We start from the raw sequence: 17,403 nt of genomic DNA, 5'->3' as shown, positions 1-17,403 counted from the left end.
AAGTATTATGATGTTTTTACATGGTCTTATGAATACCTTAAAACTTATAATAAGGACATTATTCATCATAAGATCCCTCTTAAACCAAGAGTCAAGCCATACAAACAAAATTTGAGACAAATCAATCCTTTGTAGTTGCCTTGAATAGAAAAGGAAGTGAAAAGGTTATTGTAGGAAAAGATAATTCTTCCTTTGAGATATTCACACTGGGTGGCTAATTTAGTGCCCGTAAGAAAAAAAAATGGAGAGATAAGATTTATTGACTTCTAAAATCTGAACGGAGCATCACTAAATGATAATTACCCTCTTCCAAAAATGGATCATATCTTGCAGAGAGTGATAGGATCTTCAAGTTTGTTTATGATTTATGGATTCTCGGGGTACAATCAAATAACAATGCATCCAGATGATCAAAATAAAATAGCCTTTACAGCTCCATGGGGAACTTTTTTGTATGAAAAAATGCCATTCAGGTTGATGAATGATGTTGCTACCTTTCAGAGGGATATGGATATAACCTTTGTGGGAGAGAAGGATAAATTTGTCACCACATACTTAGATGATATCACAGTGTTTTGTAAGTTTGATGATGAACATTTAAAACACCTTCAACAGACTTTTGAGAAGTGTAGTTAATATGGACTATCACTAAATCCAAAGAAGTCTCATTTTTATTTAAGAGAAGGAAAATTGTTGGGACATATTGTGTCAAAAGGAGTCAGGATTGATCCAAGACAACTAGAAGCAATCAATAATACATCTCTACCCAGAAATAAAAAGGAGATTAAAATTTTCTTGGGAAGAATAAGTTTTCTCAGGAGATTCATTCCCAGTTATGCAAAAAATGTTAAAGAGATTGTTGATATGCTAAAGAAAGATGTAGAGGTTAAATGGACTCCAACAGCAAGGGAGTCTTTTACAAGAACCAAAAAGGATTTTGGAGAAGCTTTAGTTTTGGTAAGTCCTGATTACTAGCCTCGTCTTCTACTATTGCAGTTGTTCTTTTGCAAAAGAATCATGATAGTAAGGAGCATCCAATAGCATTTTTCATCTGGATTTTGAGGTATACTGAATTAAAATATAATATTTTGGAGAAAAAAGCTTATGCTCTGGTCAAAGCCTTAAAATACTTCAAAAGTATGTTTTGCAGTCCCATATTATTGCACATATACCAAACTCAATTGTTAAAAACGTGTTGACACAGGGTGATAGTGAAGGAAGAAAGGGAAAATGGATAACTAAATTTAAGAGTATGACATGGAAATCAAGCCAAAAAAACTAATGAAGGGGTAGGGATTGGAAAATATTTTAACAAAGGCAAATTACCAAGCAATGGGGATTAATTTGCTAGCAGCAATTCCTGAATCGAAATCAGTTGGTGAAGGAGGTAAGAAAAATGAACAAGATAATATAATTTCATTCAAATATGTTTGCTCTTACTGGTATAAGAATGTTGTTCATTATTTATTATTTATTAGTTGTCCAACTAGCTTGGATAGAGCAAAGTATAAAGCTTTGAATTTGAAGACACAAAAGTATGCAATCATAAATGGTTAGTTATTGGAAAGATCTTGTTAGTGTTTTGTTGTTTTCCTGACAGAGGGGGAAAATTGAGATTTTCAATGAATACCATGGATGTGCTTGTGGAGGCCATTACAATTGGAAAGTGACAACAGACAAAATATGGAAATCTAGTTTTTATTGTACAACTTTATTTTCTGTTGTTTACAGGCTAGTTAGATGTTGACAAAAGTGTCAACTTCTGGCTGAAAAGGAAAAGTTGGCACCACTTCCATTAATTATTGTATTTGTAGAAGAGCCATTCAGGTAGTGAGGATTGGATTTCACAGGGGAGATTAATCCACGTTCCAGTGGACAACATAAGTGGATTTTAATAGCCATTGATTAATTTACCAAATGGGTGGAAGCTATTTCAACCAAAAAGGAAACTAACTCGGTGGTAATCAAGTTCCTGGAAGAGAATATATTTACAAGATTTGGCTACCCCAATAAAATTAATAAAGGACAATGTTCAGGTATTTAAATCTACAAAATTGATTAATTTGTGCTAGAAATATAATGTCATTATTTCTCATTCTACCACCTATTATCATCAAGGAAATGGGTTGGAAGAATATTCAAACAAAGCTTTGGTAAGGATCTGAAGTAAACAATTGCAAAAAAGAAAAAGAATTGGGATTCTCATCTAAAGTTTTCCTTATGGGAAAACATAGTAACTACCAAAAAGCCTACTGGTAAGCACCTTTTGAGTTGGCATATGGAGTAGAAACTATTTTTCCTAGTCATCTAGCCAGAACAATAGTTTCTTTCATTCAGATGTTGAAGAGGAACCAAATTCATTAACTCAAAGGATAAACCATTTAGTAGAATTGGATGAAAGCAAAGAACAAGTGACTGAAAAACTGATCAGCTATCAAGATAAGATGAAATTCATTTTTGATAGAAAGTCCAAGGAAATAATTTTTCAGCCTAGAGACCTTGTCTTAATATGGGATGTCAGAAGGGAAGACAAGGGTAAACATTGTAAGTTTGATCCTGTGTGGTTGGGTCCTTTCAAGGTAGAAGACACCAGAGCAAACAATACTTTCATTCTAGAAAATCTAGATGGAGAACTACTGTAGTTTCCTGTAAATGGGTAGTTTTTTAAACATTACTTCCAACATTAAAATATTCTTAATTCTTCCATTGTAAATATTGGTATGATCACTGTAAGTACCCAATGAGCTTCTCAGTGTAATGTTTTAAGCTATAGTATTACTCCACACTTGAGGTGAAGGCACTAATATGCGGTTCTAAGTGTTTTCTTCCAAAACACTATCCCTAGGTGGAGCGATATGTTGTAGCTCATTTTCACTATGTTCCAAAGTTTTAAAAACAAAAATTATATATGCCAAAACTAAAAAGTATTATAAACCAAAGTAAAAAAAGGGGGGTAAAGCATTAAAATCATCTCTGTTGTGATTTGTTTTAAGAAAATAATGTGGGATCGATAATCATGTAGGATCAAAAGTTAACTTATTATTGATTGGAGGGACCCGACGAAAGAAAAAGATTAAAAATCGTGCGGTTTAGAGAGCGATGTCGTTTGTGGCATCAGTAATCCTCCACAGGAGAAACCTGACACCACAAAGAGCGCGACATTTATGGGGAAGGGTGCCCCCATAAGAGGTTTGATATATTAACCACCATTGACTGATCAATGGTCAGGATCACACCTGACATCACTTAGTGATGTAACTTCTTACCACCACAGGTGTCCTTGTGAGCCTTAACTGATATTCATTGTAACTATGGAAAGCAAGCGGGATATTACAACAAGCGAGCAGGATACAAACATGATATCATTTTCCATGTCACTCCTCCACCTCATTTAACACCTCATCCAATCCTCCATGTCATCAATCCATGTCACTCCTCCACCTCATTTGACACCTCATCCAATCCTCCACGTCATCAATCCATGTTACACCTCCACGTCATTATTACATCATCATGTCGTACATCTGTCACTTCTCATTAAATTCCATTTTTCCCTCATTTATTTATAAAACCCTATTTCTGAAGCGTACCAATGTACACATGCACTCCCCAACTTGCCAATTCAAAACCCAACTTTAGTAAGAGCCTTCAAGCATTTATCCACCGCACAATCTTGCTCAATTTTTCCAAAATGTCAGAGAAAGCCTTTATGGTGGGTTCTGCAACCCACATTCCACTCATGGACACCGAGAGAGATATTTTTGACCATGTGTGTGCATTGAACCTTATGTAATTGCGTCAAAATGTCCTAGTTGGCCAATTAAAGTGATTGGTGTATTTTAGAGTCGTGAAATATGGGTTATTATATGCAATTTTTCCCCAAACATACTCTTTCCCTGAATTCATTACCTGGCTAACCTCTTCACTCTATCCTAAAAAATACTTTGTAATGAATTCACTGGGAGAAAACATCTTTCAGGTTTCTGCATTGTTAATTCAACAAGCTTTAGATTTTCCATAGTCTAAACATTATACCTCATTTTCTGAAGAAACCCTTGTGGCCATTTTCCAAAAATTTTCTGCAGAGGATTATGCCAAGTTGTCCTTCCATATTATGCTATCTGGACATACTTTGTCCCTAGATCTAACCTTGCTCCCCCTAGATATTTTTTTTGAGGAGGTCAAACCAATTTTACAAGTAATTTCTAGGGTTCTGGGAAAAGATAACACCTCTTTTATCGATGTGCAGTCATAGGAATGTTCAATTTGGTCATGCAACCTAATGTGATTCTTAATATACCAACTTTTTGGGAGGGTTCAGTCAATTCTCAATTGTTAAACTTCAATCTCATAGGTTGTTTCAGATTCCCATCTTTGTTGGTTATTTGTTTCAGAATTTCATGCACTTAGGATTGAACATAATGGACACTCATAAGAGAAACAAGACAGTGATAAATTCGACTGAAATTGTGTGAAGTGATCCTAACTATGAAGGTTTTTCATTTTTCATTGCCTCTTTTATGTCAGTGGTCTACTCCATTACAAATAAGTTTGTTCCACCTTGCATCTTGCCAAAAACCCAGTCTTTCTTACAGTTGAGTAGAGATGTCAAAGTGGGGGACTGGTTTGCATTTGAAAATTATACTGAAATTAGGTTATATGGAGAAGAAGTTGCCCCTTATAGGCTCCCATATTTTGTACCTATGAGATTATTTTCACTGGAATTTATTAGGAAAATTTTGAATGTAGACCAAGTCCATTTTGTGCTAGCTAAGAAGGGATACTTATTTAAATTGCCCAAGATTGTTGGGCCTTTTGTTAATAACAGAAAATTTATGGAGGAAGTAGAAAAAGTGCTTCATGAAATGTAGTTTTAGCAAGGAGGTAAATGGTCCTATGACCCTCATCAGATTATTTCAAAGAGAAGGGTGGAGAATTCCTATGAGCCATATGTACATGAATCCAGACCTGAAATTGAGAAACTTGCTAATGGTGGTCAATCTCAATCACAAAAAGGGATGGAGGTTGAAACTCCTTACCCTACAGGAAAAAAGGATTAAAAAGAGGGATTGAACATGTCATTGATCTGGATGATGAAACTACCCAGAGTTATAAGAAATAAAAATCACATAGGAAGGAAAAATAATTTGAGCCTTTGGTGGAAAGGTCTTCTTCTAGAGTTGGTTTCCAATTACAGTTGGGAGAAGTAAGTTGCACACCTTCTTCTCCTATTCCTAAAGAAGCTAGATAGACTTCCTTTACTATCTTGAAGGAGTCCTATGAACAAATTGAGAAGAGGAATACAAATATTAGAGGAAATGTTACTTCTCAACTGGAAGTTCAATCAGTATCAGAATATCAAACCAGATTATTATCATCCATGGATTATGAGAGAAATCAACTCAAACTCTCTTTTTCCCATCCTTCTGCTTTAATAGTTTATACTGTGGTTGGATTTAAGACTGTGAAATTAACTGTAAATGCAAAATATATTCCATTTTCAGATAAAATTAATTTGCACAGAAAAATTGGAGAACTTATTTATAGTGACATGAGGAAAACTTCACTAGCAGTGAGAAAAGAAGAGTCTTTATTGGGAAAGTTGATAAAGCAGTTGAAAATAGAAAAATCCAGTTGAAGAGCTTTACATACCCAGAATGAGGAGCTGAAGAAATTGATTATCAAGCTCAGAGTAAATTCGGAAGACAAGTCAGTTGTTCAAAACTTTTTCAAGGAGCGGAGTTAGAGATTCAAGCATTAAGGAAAAAAGTGAAGTTGCTTGCAACTGAACATGCCATGGCCCCAGAGGTAGCCCAAGTTGAGAAAGAAAATGAACTTATAAGCCATGAGATGCTAGAAATAAATAAGGAGGTGGTCACTTTGAAAGAGCTAAATGCAAGCCTTCAACAAAAGACAGACACACATGCGTGCACAATTGTGGTGCAACCAAACTCTTAAGACCATGCTAATAAGCTTACCAGAGTCATGATTGAACTCAAGATTTCAGAATATGAAATGAAGAAAATATAAAAGAATCTAGATGATTGAAATTTGATGACTACAAAAAAGTTTCCTGCAATCCTAACCCGGTTTTAATTTCACCTTATCACTCCCATTCAGTTAAATTCCCTTTACCATAAACATACATTCAACATATAGAATTCTAGAAATGAAATTTCCAGATTAAAACACATGGGATTGTCAACACATGTTGAAAATAAATATGGATGTAACTAGACCAACAACACACATAAAAATACACACAGATTTTTGGTCAACTTAGATGCAGGAAAAACCCCTTCAATCTTCTCTGGGGAAAACCTGTTAGAGAGATCTTCAAATTCATTTATCTTTCAAGTTCAGGAAAAATACATTTGCAGACAAAACAAAACAACAAAATACAACTTATCTCTTCTGCCCAAAACTCCTTGAAAATTGTGCCCACTTTGCCTTGATTTCCGTTCTCACTTGAAGCTGAAAATATGTACTGTATAGATACGATTGTACGGATTGTACTGTATAGATTTATGTACCGTTGTATGGACTGTATGGATTTTTTTCTATGTTTTTTCAAAAACTTCTCTCGAATGTCGTGCAACTTACGTCATTCAATGTTGTTTGTATTGTACCTTATGTTGTCTTCTATGGCTTGATTTCCATGCCCAGATTTGCCCAAAAATCACTCCTTCAACTTAAAATTCAAATTTCTCCTTCAGAACTTTTCTCCATCTCTCAACCTCCTTTCTCCAATCTGCTCATGAAGAATGAATGCAGTCTCTCTTTTCTTTTCCCCCTTTTGTTTCCCTAAATGACTTTTGGGCAACCTTAAGATCTAATGGCTCAGATTCATTTAGATTAAGGGATGAGAATAAATGTGCATTTAATTCTCACTTTCTATTTTTTAACTCACCCATTAAATAAAGGACCCACATTTTACTTTATGTCTAAAGTCACTTTTCACTTTATAATTTAACATTGACTTTACCACTTATAAAGTCACTTTCACTTTATAAAGTCTCACTTAGGAAAATAATTATTTTGGACACTTTTCCCTAGACAGAGACTAACCCATGGGAAACCACTTGTCCAAGGTACATTAAAAATCAACACTCCCTCTTACCGAGGAAAGTGTTTCTCATCACACCCATTTTGTCCCTGAAATGGACATGCTTACCTCTTGGCAAGGACTTTGTGAGAACATCGGCCACCTGCTCATGTGCTGATATATACTCCAGCTTCACTACCCCCTTCTGAACATAGTCCCTGATGAAATGATATCTGAAGTTAATGTGTTTTGACTTGTCATGAAACACTGGATTCTCTGTGAGTTTAATGAAACTCTGATTATCACAGTGGATAATCGTTGGTCTCAACTCCCGATTAAATAGGCCATACAACAACTTGTGAAGCCAAATGGCCTCACAACGACCCTAACTAGCAGCCATATACTCAGCCTCAGAAGAGCTCAAAGCAACTAACTTTTGCTTTCGACTGAACCACGACACAATTGTCGAACCCAATCCAAAGCAACACCCTGAAGTGCTTTTCCTATTAGAAGCATAGCCTGCCCAATCTAAATTTTTGTAACCTACCAACCTCACTCCATCTCCCCACCTATATTCCATACCATAATCAACTGTCCCCTGCACATAGCGAAGAATGTGCTTTGTAGCTACCCAATGCACCTTCCCGGGCTCAAGAATGAATTGTCTAAGTGTGTTCATTGCAAATTAGATATCTGGCCTAGTGTTGACTAGATACATCAAGGACCTAATAAGATGCCTATACAATGTGGGATCCAACAAACTAGAGTATGAAGCATGAAGTTTCTTCCAGTTGGTGATCATAGGTGTAGACATGGGTCTATAGTCTGCCATGTGAAATCTTCTCAACACATCCACAACATACTACCCCTGCCCTAAAAAGATATGTCCCTCCTCCTGCCACACCTCAAGCCCCAGAAAGTAATGCATCGGCTCAATGTCCTTCATCTCGAACTCCATAGCAAGATCCTCCTTGCAACCACTAATCAGTCTCTGTGGCCCAGTAATGAACAAGTCATCAACATACAACACAAGAATGACTGGATCATCCCCTACAACGATATAGTATAGGTTTGGTTCTGCATCACTCTTTGTGAAACCCATCTGCTACAAGTAAGTATCAATCCTCGAATACCAAGCTCTTAGAGCTTGCTTAAGTCCGTAGAGTGCTCGCCTCAACCGAAACACATGGGTCTCCCACCCAAGTACCTCAAAGCCCTATGGCTACTCAACATACACCTCCTCCTCTATAACTCTATTCAGAAATGCGGTCTTCACATCCATCTAATGGATCTGGCAACCCATTTATGTAGCAATAGAAATAATGGACCAGATAGAAGTCTACCGAGCTACAAGAGTGAAGGTATCATCATAGTCAACTCCCTCTATCTGTGAGAACCCTCTAGCCACAAACCTCGCCTTGAACTTCTCAATGCTTCCATCCGCAACATTCTTGATCTTGTAGAGCCACCTAGAAGTCACAACTGACTTGCCCTCAGGCCTAGGCACCATTTCCCAGACATTGTTGTTAATGATAAAGGCATACTCCTCCACCATAACCTCTCTCCATACCTCCTAGCTGGTAGCCTCCTCATAGCTAGTAGGCTTAGAGTCAACAATGCTGGTAGCCTTGGCTACATAACTGCAAAACCGCTCTAGTGGCACACTCTCCCTGTTCACCGTCTTCGGAGGACCAACAAACTTCACTTCATTCAAGGTGTCTTGAAGCCACTTGGGACTTCTATTCCCTGAAGAAGCTTCCCCATAGGGAACCTCATCCTCTACCCCCCAGTCTAGTGAACTTGAAGGTCTGCCAACTAACCTTGGTGTGCTTGTACCAACACCTATCCTCGAAGAACTTGTAATAGAACCTATACCTGTGTTAGTTGAAGTTCCATGTGAAATTTGTACCAAAGGACTCCCTAAATAAGCGCTAAGTGAACTCACCACTGGTGCCCCAAATGTCACTGACACTAAAGTACCTCATGTACTAGTTGATCCAGAACCCTAAGGTCCTGCTCCCTGTAGCTGACCTCCATGCTGAGGAGAAGTCTGTGAACCTCTCTCATAATACTCTTGTGATATTTGATAGGCCCTCTCCTCCTCGAACTTCACATCCCTCCTAATCAGAACTCTCTGTTTAGAAGGAATGAAGATCTGATAGGCTTTCGAAGTCTCGCTGTAATCCATAAAGATACCCTTCTCTTCCAATGGTTCCAGCTTCATCCTCTGCTCCTTGGGTATGTAAGAATATGTGAGACATCCAAAGATACAAAGATGTCCCACGTGAGGCTTCTCTCTAATGATGGCCTCCTCTGGAGTCATATTCCCCAATACTCTGTGAGGACTCCTATTTTGAAGATAAACAACAATATTGCAGGGCTCGTCCCACAAAAACAAAGGAAACCCCTGATCATGAATCGTCACTCTAACAACCCCAACAATAGATATGTTCTTCCTTTTAGACACCCCATTCTGCTGGGGGTTGTAAAGAACTGTGAACTCTCTCCTAATGCCCTCATGTACACAGAAGTCAGAAAACCCAACATCAGTGTACTCACCACCATTTTTTGACCTCAAGACCCGAATCTTCCTACCTGTCTACTTTTCCACAAGAGCTTTGAAATATTTAAAGTGATTGAAGACTTCATCCTTGGTCTTCAGGAAATATATCCAAGTCCTCTTAGAGTAGTCATCAATGAATATAACATAATACATATGAACAAAAGATTTGTAATGTCTACAGTAAGATTCTGGGGATAAAAACCAAGGTGTATATTCGTTTGTATGACCAAAACCAATAGTTTGAATAAATTGTTGTATATCTAAATTTGATGTTTGTGTCCTAGGTTTACCTAATAAATATTGATGAGAAATGCATCCTAGACATGTATATTTGAGTATGCTAACCTAATTGTTGTTGCTGATGTAAATTCTAGGGTTTGTAACAAAGCCCTAGTAGAGATTGATATTCTAGGATATGATGAATTTGTTTTTGATGTGATTTAGTCTAGGATTTACATCAAACCTTAGTAAATCCTAACATTTTTGAAACATTAGATGCATTGTAGGATTGTTATTTAATTGATATATATCTAAGGATTTGTATATCGAAAATGAAATTTAGGGTTTGCAATAAACTATAGTAGAGGCTGTCACATATCTTTGAAAATAATATTGAAGCCCTCGATATAATGAGATTGATATCTTGATTGAGTTGCTAATGTAGTCTAGGGTGTGTGAAAAACCCTATAAAAAGGGAGAGTATGTAACTTTTGTTGATTATGAAACTAACTAGGTTTAGGTGTCTAAAGTCTAAATGCTTCCATTATAGTAATATAATTCTAATATAGTTAACTTCATGCTTCTATATATATTTGTATTTGGTTGTACTTGTTATTAAAGTGTTGCAAGTGCATAATCTTCAAAATGATGAAGATGTTCGTATGAGCATGATGAAGGAAGCTATATATCAAGATGATCTTGATACCATAAGAAGAAATGAAGTCGCGAAAGGTTCTCATATGTTGTAGAAGAAGGAAGTGGTTTATTTCCCTAAGTTAAGAGGGAGACTCGATAAAAGAAAGGGTACCTCTCCCCAATTGAGAGGGAAGGCATATTATGACAATGAATACCTTGAAGTAAGCAAAAGTACTATTGATGAATATGAAGTTGCAAACAAAATACTTGAAAAGATCTGAGGATGTATTTGGTGCTACTGAGGAAATGGAAGAAGAAGAAAGCTTTCGACAAATTATATATGGATAACTTGATGATGATATAAGCAACATCTGAATGAATGAAGACCCCAAAGGTTTGTGTTTATTTGTATGTATATTTGGAAGTTTATTATTGACTGGGGTTTCTATTTGTAAAAGTAAATCTCTCCATAAAAAAAGGATGAACACTTTGGAAGCATGCTTGGACAAATGGATATATCTAGTTTGATAGGGAGAGTTGAAGCATCTAATAGTGGATGCTTGGGGTGACATCTGGCTGACCTGTGTGTTGATGTCTGGATCCTTAAGAGGGAGGGTGGCTTTGGTCATGGAGCTCTGACCTTGGATACAAATCTAGATCCATGGGTTGATGGTTAGCAAGTAAGCCTATTGGTACCTAGAGTTCTTAAAATATTGAGTCCATCTTAGTCCGACCCGGATAGATAACACTGGTCAAGTATCTAGTCTGTGGCATTGAATGTTCCTGAACTCTTCATAGTTCAGGAAGAGTTCAAGAAAATAGACAAAGGAGACTCCAAAACTTCCCACTAGGAATATAGGAGCTAAATCTCTACCTAGGTTTTCAAGAGATTCTAGATAAAACCCATCTCCACCCTCCATCCCGTTGGGTGTCTCGAGGTTTACCCTCACATAGAGAAGCTCCTCGTATCCCCTACTGCTCAACTGGAAAATAAGATAGCTCCTTTGTGATTCTTGAAACAAAAAAAAAGTTCCTACCTATGCAAACTTCTCTACAATGATCTTCTTTATGTGTTCTCCTCCCCATTGGTTTTCTATCTACCTTCCTATTCATGGTGGATCCCTATCCCTGAATTATCATCCACAACATTTCTTTTTCTTCTCTGCATAACCTCTGACAGATGACACTACCAGCAGATATTTCCAACCAATGGCAAGTGAGCCACATTTTACTATGTCCTTAGTTTCTTAATGTAATTTCAACAACCTATTCCTTCCTACGTACTTTGGCATAGTTTCTTTAACAACATGGGTCAACCTCATTTGTTGTTGCATCCTTCTTGCTTGTAAAACCTCCCAAGAGGGTATGGTTTTGGATTACCTTCTTGCAGTTCATAAATTTTGACATATCAATCCATTAAAGGCACAAAAACCAACCTTCAATGGTTGTCTCAAGTCAATCCAATTTCTCTTGCAGCAGGTAAACAAAACATCTCAAGCAAGCAACCACCCAATCTTTAGAATTAGTGTCCCATAACTTAGCCCATAACTCTTTTATGAAAAATATTTACATGGAAAAATGAGATTAAGCAATTAGGTTGTCACGCATCTCATCTGAGAATAAGGATGATACTATTTCATTGAATTTTAAAGTCGTTGCATTACTACCTATGGCAACTACCAGACTATCCCATGAATCTAGTAGAGAACATAAAAAACTAATGCACTTATCCTCATCTAAAATATTAATAACAACATATAAAAATCACGAATCACCATAGTATTGAAATCGTTCATATGATTTGTCACTGAGTCTCCATCCTTTATTATCAATTTATACATGATTTCTAAATTGTCATGGATATTCCACTAGTCGTTTCGTCAGAACAAATATGATAAAAATATACTTAAAAAATTGAAAATCTTAACTATTAGGGTTTATTCCTCTTTAGATTTATGGATCTATATATTATTTTTTATTTTGTACGCATACAAATTAAAATTAATTTAAAAAATAGATAACAATGAAACAAAAACTCACAAACCATAATTTGATATGATATAACTTAGGAAACCCTTTCCAGAGAAAAACCAGCTAGAAGGTGAGGTTTATCTACTCTCTTTCTCTTTAGCGAAAATGGTTGCGACTACAAAGAAGTAATCCCTATGGCCCATGGGCTACTATAGTGAAAAAATCCTCTCTGTGTGCTCTCTTTTTATCCCTCTCATATACTTTGCTCCTCTATGGAACAAATGCACTTGAAAATAATGAAACCCTTTTTCCTCCCAGTGGCCCAATTTAACACAACCCAATAGTCTACTAGTGGTTTGGTTTGAATCCCTCAAATATTAACCAAAGTTATAATGTGGACTTTTATAGAGTCTTGTTAACCATAATCATGTGAATAATCCATTTTCCATAAGTTAAGGGGGCTAACATGGCATCCCCTCAAATTATGGTGAAGAAAATAGGAAGGTCAAATTCTGAGTGGCATAACTTTTCCATATAGACTCCGATTGAGGATATCCTTGCACTGTTGGAAATATCTATGTATTTAGAATAGTTAAAAAAGTTGATGCACTAAAACAACAAATTTTTACCCTAAAGATCATTGTTTGATGCCTCATAATTCTCCCAGAAAGTTTAATACCCTAATCTACCAAACTAGGCCACACTCGTAAAAATGTTCCTGTAAGTTGATTCCTCCACTTTTTCCACTTTGAAAGCATCAACATGGATGATAAAAATATAATTATGTAATTGTTGATGCCCCAAAAATTGTTGTATCAACATTGGGGGATAACCACCCGGTCTGGACCTTAATACAACTCCTTTTCCGTTTGGGATGGTGGCTCCGACTGGGTATGATGGGACCAGTTTCCCAATAATGAATAAAAGGGGATGGATGGGTGATTGGTTTCTAATAAATGATAATGAGTGGATGACTTAATCTAACAACGAAAACATAAATGACTATTCTATCCCAGGAGGCTTCTATTCTTTTAAGTGCAACGCTTGATGATCTTTGTTCATTGATAGGCATATAGATGAATCTACACAATAAACATAGACATTCATTCACTTAATGATTGGTTTGTTCAAATAGTTGAACAAAGTGATTAACAAAACATTGTTACACTTAGCCTTTTATATTACCGATACATGTATGATAAAAGAAAAGCATGCTGTAAACATCCAATAGTGGAAATTGTAAAGAATGTTGTTAAAAACACACACATATATCCGATAATAGCAAGAGCGATCAAACAACAATTCACATAAACAGAATGAACTCAGACATAGATAGTAGTACCATATGAGCTGCAAATCATTCCCAACATCAATCACTATTTGAATTTCTTCTTCCGATTCAGAAATACTTTTAAACAAAGGCAGTAGTGCACATCCACATAAAAGCTTCGTTATCAAAATTGGAATAATTGGCCCAGTCTTTATAAAAAATATGCCTGAAGTACAGTAGTGCAACTCCAGGTTTAAGTCATATACAAAAACTTACGACCCTTTCCAATGCATTGAAAGGGTCTATAAATACTTGATTAAAACTAACTAACTATGAAATTAAAATCCTACTTAATTGGTACAACTTAATTTGGAGTATCTTCCTCATAGCAATCTGGCAGTCGGCAACATGATTCATCACTTTGGCTGTTTGCCTTTCGACCTGAGTTGGCATATTGCTAGCATTGGTTCCACTTCTGGAGGTCGGTTGAGACGAGAATTGAGTTGGGCAGCATAGGTGGCATCTTGTATATCGGGAATGATACACCCGATTGCATCTGTCAGGCACTTGAGGGCGGCTCTCTGGCTGTATGGTTTTACTAGGAACAACCAATAGGTGTCCCAAGTCAAACTGTTAATACCTGCGATCAATCTCCCATTCTTCTCTAGCTCTTGATAACATGACTGCTCCAATGTTTTAGCCGATAGTAATTTTCCTGGGGTACATTGAGAGATCATGTTAGATAAGTAGAGAGTATCATTAATCAATTCAACCAAATTACTTGTGGTTAACTTGCATCTGTAAACTGCTCTCTCTGCCTTCATTAACTGGGACTGCCATTCCACAAATAGGATCTCTTTATGGGATTCTAAGATTTTTGGCAAATTAGCTGCATGTCCCTCATCAATGTCTTGCCACTCAAGATAATTAGTCAAGGTCTCATCGGCCTGCTCCAAGTCTGTTCTAGCATCAATCGATTTATCAATTATTGATGCTGTTATGTCACATAAGGGTTCTTCTTGAGCAATTTTTTGACATAACAACCTTATTTGTGTTACCAATGCTTTGTTAATCTGTTGTGTTTCTGCTCTGAACTCTGCAGGCTGCGGAAGATTCTTTGACTTTTCTATTTGGGCTGATAATTGAGCAATTTGCTCATATTTAGATTTCCCCATCTGTTCATGCATTGCTTTCAATTTTTCCAACGCTTCTGACAACTCTTTTTGCTTTTGAATTGCACTTGAATCAATTCTTTGTTTATCTTCCTGCAATTGTTTATTTTTTGCTGTGTAGACAACTGCTGTTCAAGTTGCTCTGCTTTCTGCTGTGCCTTCGATAATTGTACTTGTAGCGAGGTGATTGCTTGGTCCTTTTCTCTTAACAGATTAGTCACTTCTGATGCCTTGTCCATGGCGGCCGCCGAATAGGCTCCAACATATTGGGACAATTTTGTAAGGTCATTAGAAGGATCAAATTCCTCTTTCCAAACCACATTGGCTGTCACTGTTTGTTCAGGGAAGAGGGAAGGTTGATCTGTCCTTCTCCTTTTCCGCTATCGTTTTACTACAACCCTGTGCTTTGGGCTGTAAAAGACATCCAATGGAGGGATATCCTCCACTTGCAAAACGATCTGATCCGAAGGATCCTTAGGAATTATCTCTATTCCTGTAGAAAGGGGTAGGCCGCTGGTTCCACTTGGAACCTCTTTTGATGCTGTATCCTGTGTGTCAGCCGCTTTAGATGTATCGGCTTCCTTTGAGCTCTCAAGATTGCTTATGATTGAGTCGAATTGCTGCCATTCCTGGAGCAATTTCGGGTCAATCTGGGCATCTACATTCACATCTGTGCTACTCTGCTCCTGCTCTTTCCTCTGTATTTCCTCTTGCTCTTTCCTCTGCACTTCCTCCTGCTCTTTTCTTTGCACTTCCTCCTGCTCTTTTGTTTGGATTTCTCCAGCAATTTCTGATGTAGCAGGAGGTCGCTGTTCAGGCTCGCTTGACTGTGTCATCGGGGTCGTTGCTAACAGATCTAGAGGCAGAGTTTGCAACCTCTGTTCTCTAAGTCTGTTAAATTCAACTAACCCGTCGTCATGATATCTCATTCTGGCTAGTGATTGAACCTGGAATAACGACTCGGCTGAGGAGAACAGGTCATCAAAATCATCATCTTTATGGTAAAATTTAGTGAGTTTTTCATGTTCAAGTGCATTGTAGGCGATTTTGTTTGGATCAAATCGCCTATTAGGAAGAGTGGCGAGATTTAGTGCCTTAATCTTATCTGCTTCTTTCTCTGCATGTTTATAGTCATGCAGAGCGTAAACACCACATCTTAGAGGAAAAGGAGGCCAAACCTACTTCTTTTTATTCCTTAGAGTCTGTGTAACTCCTTCGGATGTAATCTGATATGCTACCTCTCAGGCTAATAGTTTGTCGGGTGTATACAAAGGGAGGACATGAGGCTTGGCATGGCTACTGAAAACTCTTACATAGGTGAATTTTTCTTCTCCGAACCATCTCCCTATGGCTGTCAAGTCAATCTCCGCTTGTGAGGAAATCTTAGGAGCAGGTTTGTCGAAAATGGCATAATGAATGGGTAACATAAAACCATTTCAAACTTGATATAAATGGTGTTTATAGTGGACTTTCCATAACTTCTGGTGGTATATATGAATGGGCATGGGGTCTTGTGGAGTCCATCTCCACCCTAGCACAGGAAATTCGGAATTAAAACACAGGGTATCCAAGATGTAGGCACTATAGTAAAATGGGGGAATGAACCTTTCAGTAACGCGGGACTTGTTTCTGAATTCAAGAACCGCTGTTGCTAACTTATCAAACAATATATTTCCTCAATCCATTATTTCACTATTGCATGCTGCTTCCATTAAAGGTACCATCTCTAGAGTGAAGTTTGAGGAATCATGTAACCCCCACAACCTACACATCATTACTCCGGCATAACAATAAGGAGAACACAAGGAATCGACAGAGTACTTACCCGAAGACTCATGCTTGTGTTTCGCTGGGTTTTGCCTCCAATCCCGTATGGGTTCTGATTCAATGTTGTTTTCATTTCTGAATTTCTCCAGGAATGATTTGTTGTACTTCTTCTATGGTGCAGGCAAATGGTACATTTGCCTCAAATCATCAGGTTGAAATGAGCCGAACACTCTCTCGTCCATGGTGCAAAATGTTCTGTTTGTGATTTGGATTTCTTCAATTGCCAATCTCACCACATCTATATATGGGAGAATTTGTTCTCGGGCTGCTATCCGATGAAGGTAAGAGTCGGCTAAATCCTTTAGAGTAGCATCAGACTTCCGGGTCGGGTCTGCTGTGGCTTGCACTATTGTTACCTCAGGCTCTTCGACCTCAATCAGATTGTAGATGCTCAGCCAAGTAGTTTTACTGAGTCCTAGACATGTGGTGTCCGATATCAGTCCCTTTTTGCTTGGTCCTGGATCGGCAATGTGTTGTCCTATAACTGCAGAAGCGGAAGCTGTTCCAGTTTTCTTAGATTTCTTCCCCATTTGGCTTGAATTTGCTGCTTCGGAAGAGCTCTGTGTAGTAGAGAAAATGAACGTAATGCGGAGAATTGGTGGCACAAACCAAATATGAACGAGATATATTAATCAATGAATAATGGAGGATTAACTTAAGGTGGCCGCGGATACAATCTCTGAAGATATTTTAGCCTTAC

The sequence above is a fragment of the Pinus tabuliformis genome, chromosome 2_1 (genome assembly GCF_031772625.1).
Source record: "Pinus tabuliformis cultivar Carrire ecotype Pingquan chromosome 2_1, CPIR1, whole genome shotgun sequence".
In the NCBI taxonomy this organism is placed as follows: domain Eukaryota; kingdom Viridiplantae; phylum Streptophyta; class Pinopsida; order Pinales; family Pinaceae; genus Pinus; species Pinus tabuliformis.
Note: the sequence above shows the minus strand (reverse complement) of the source record.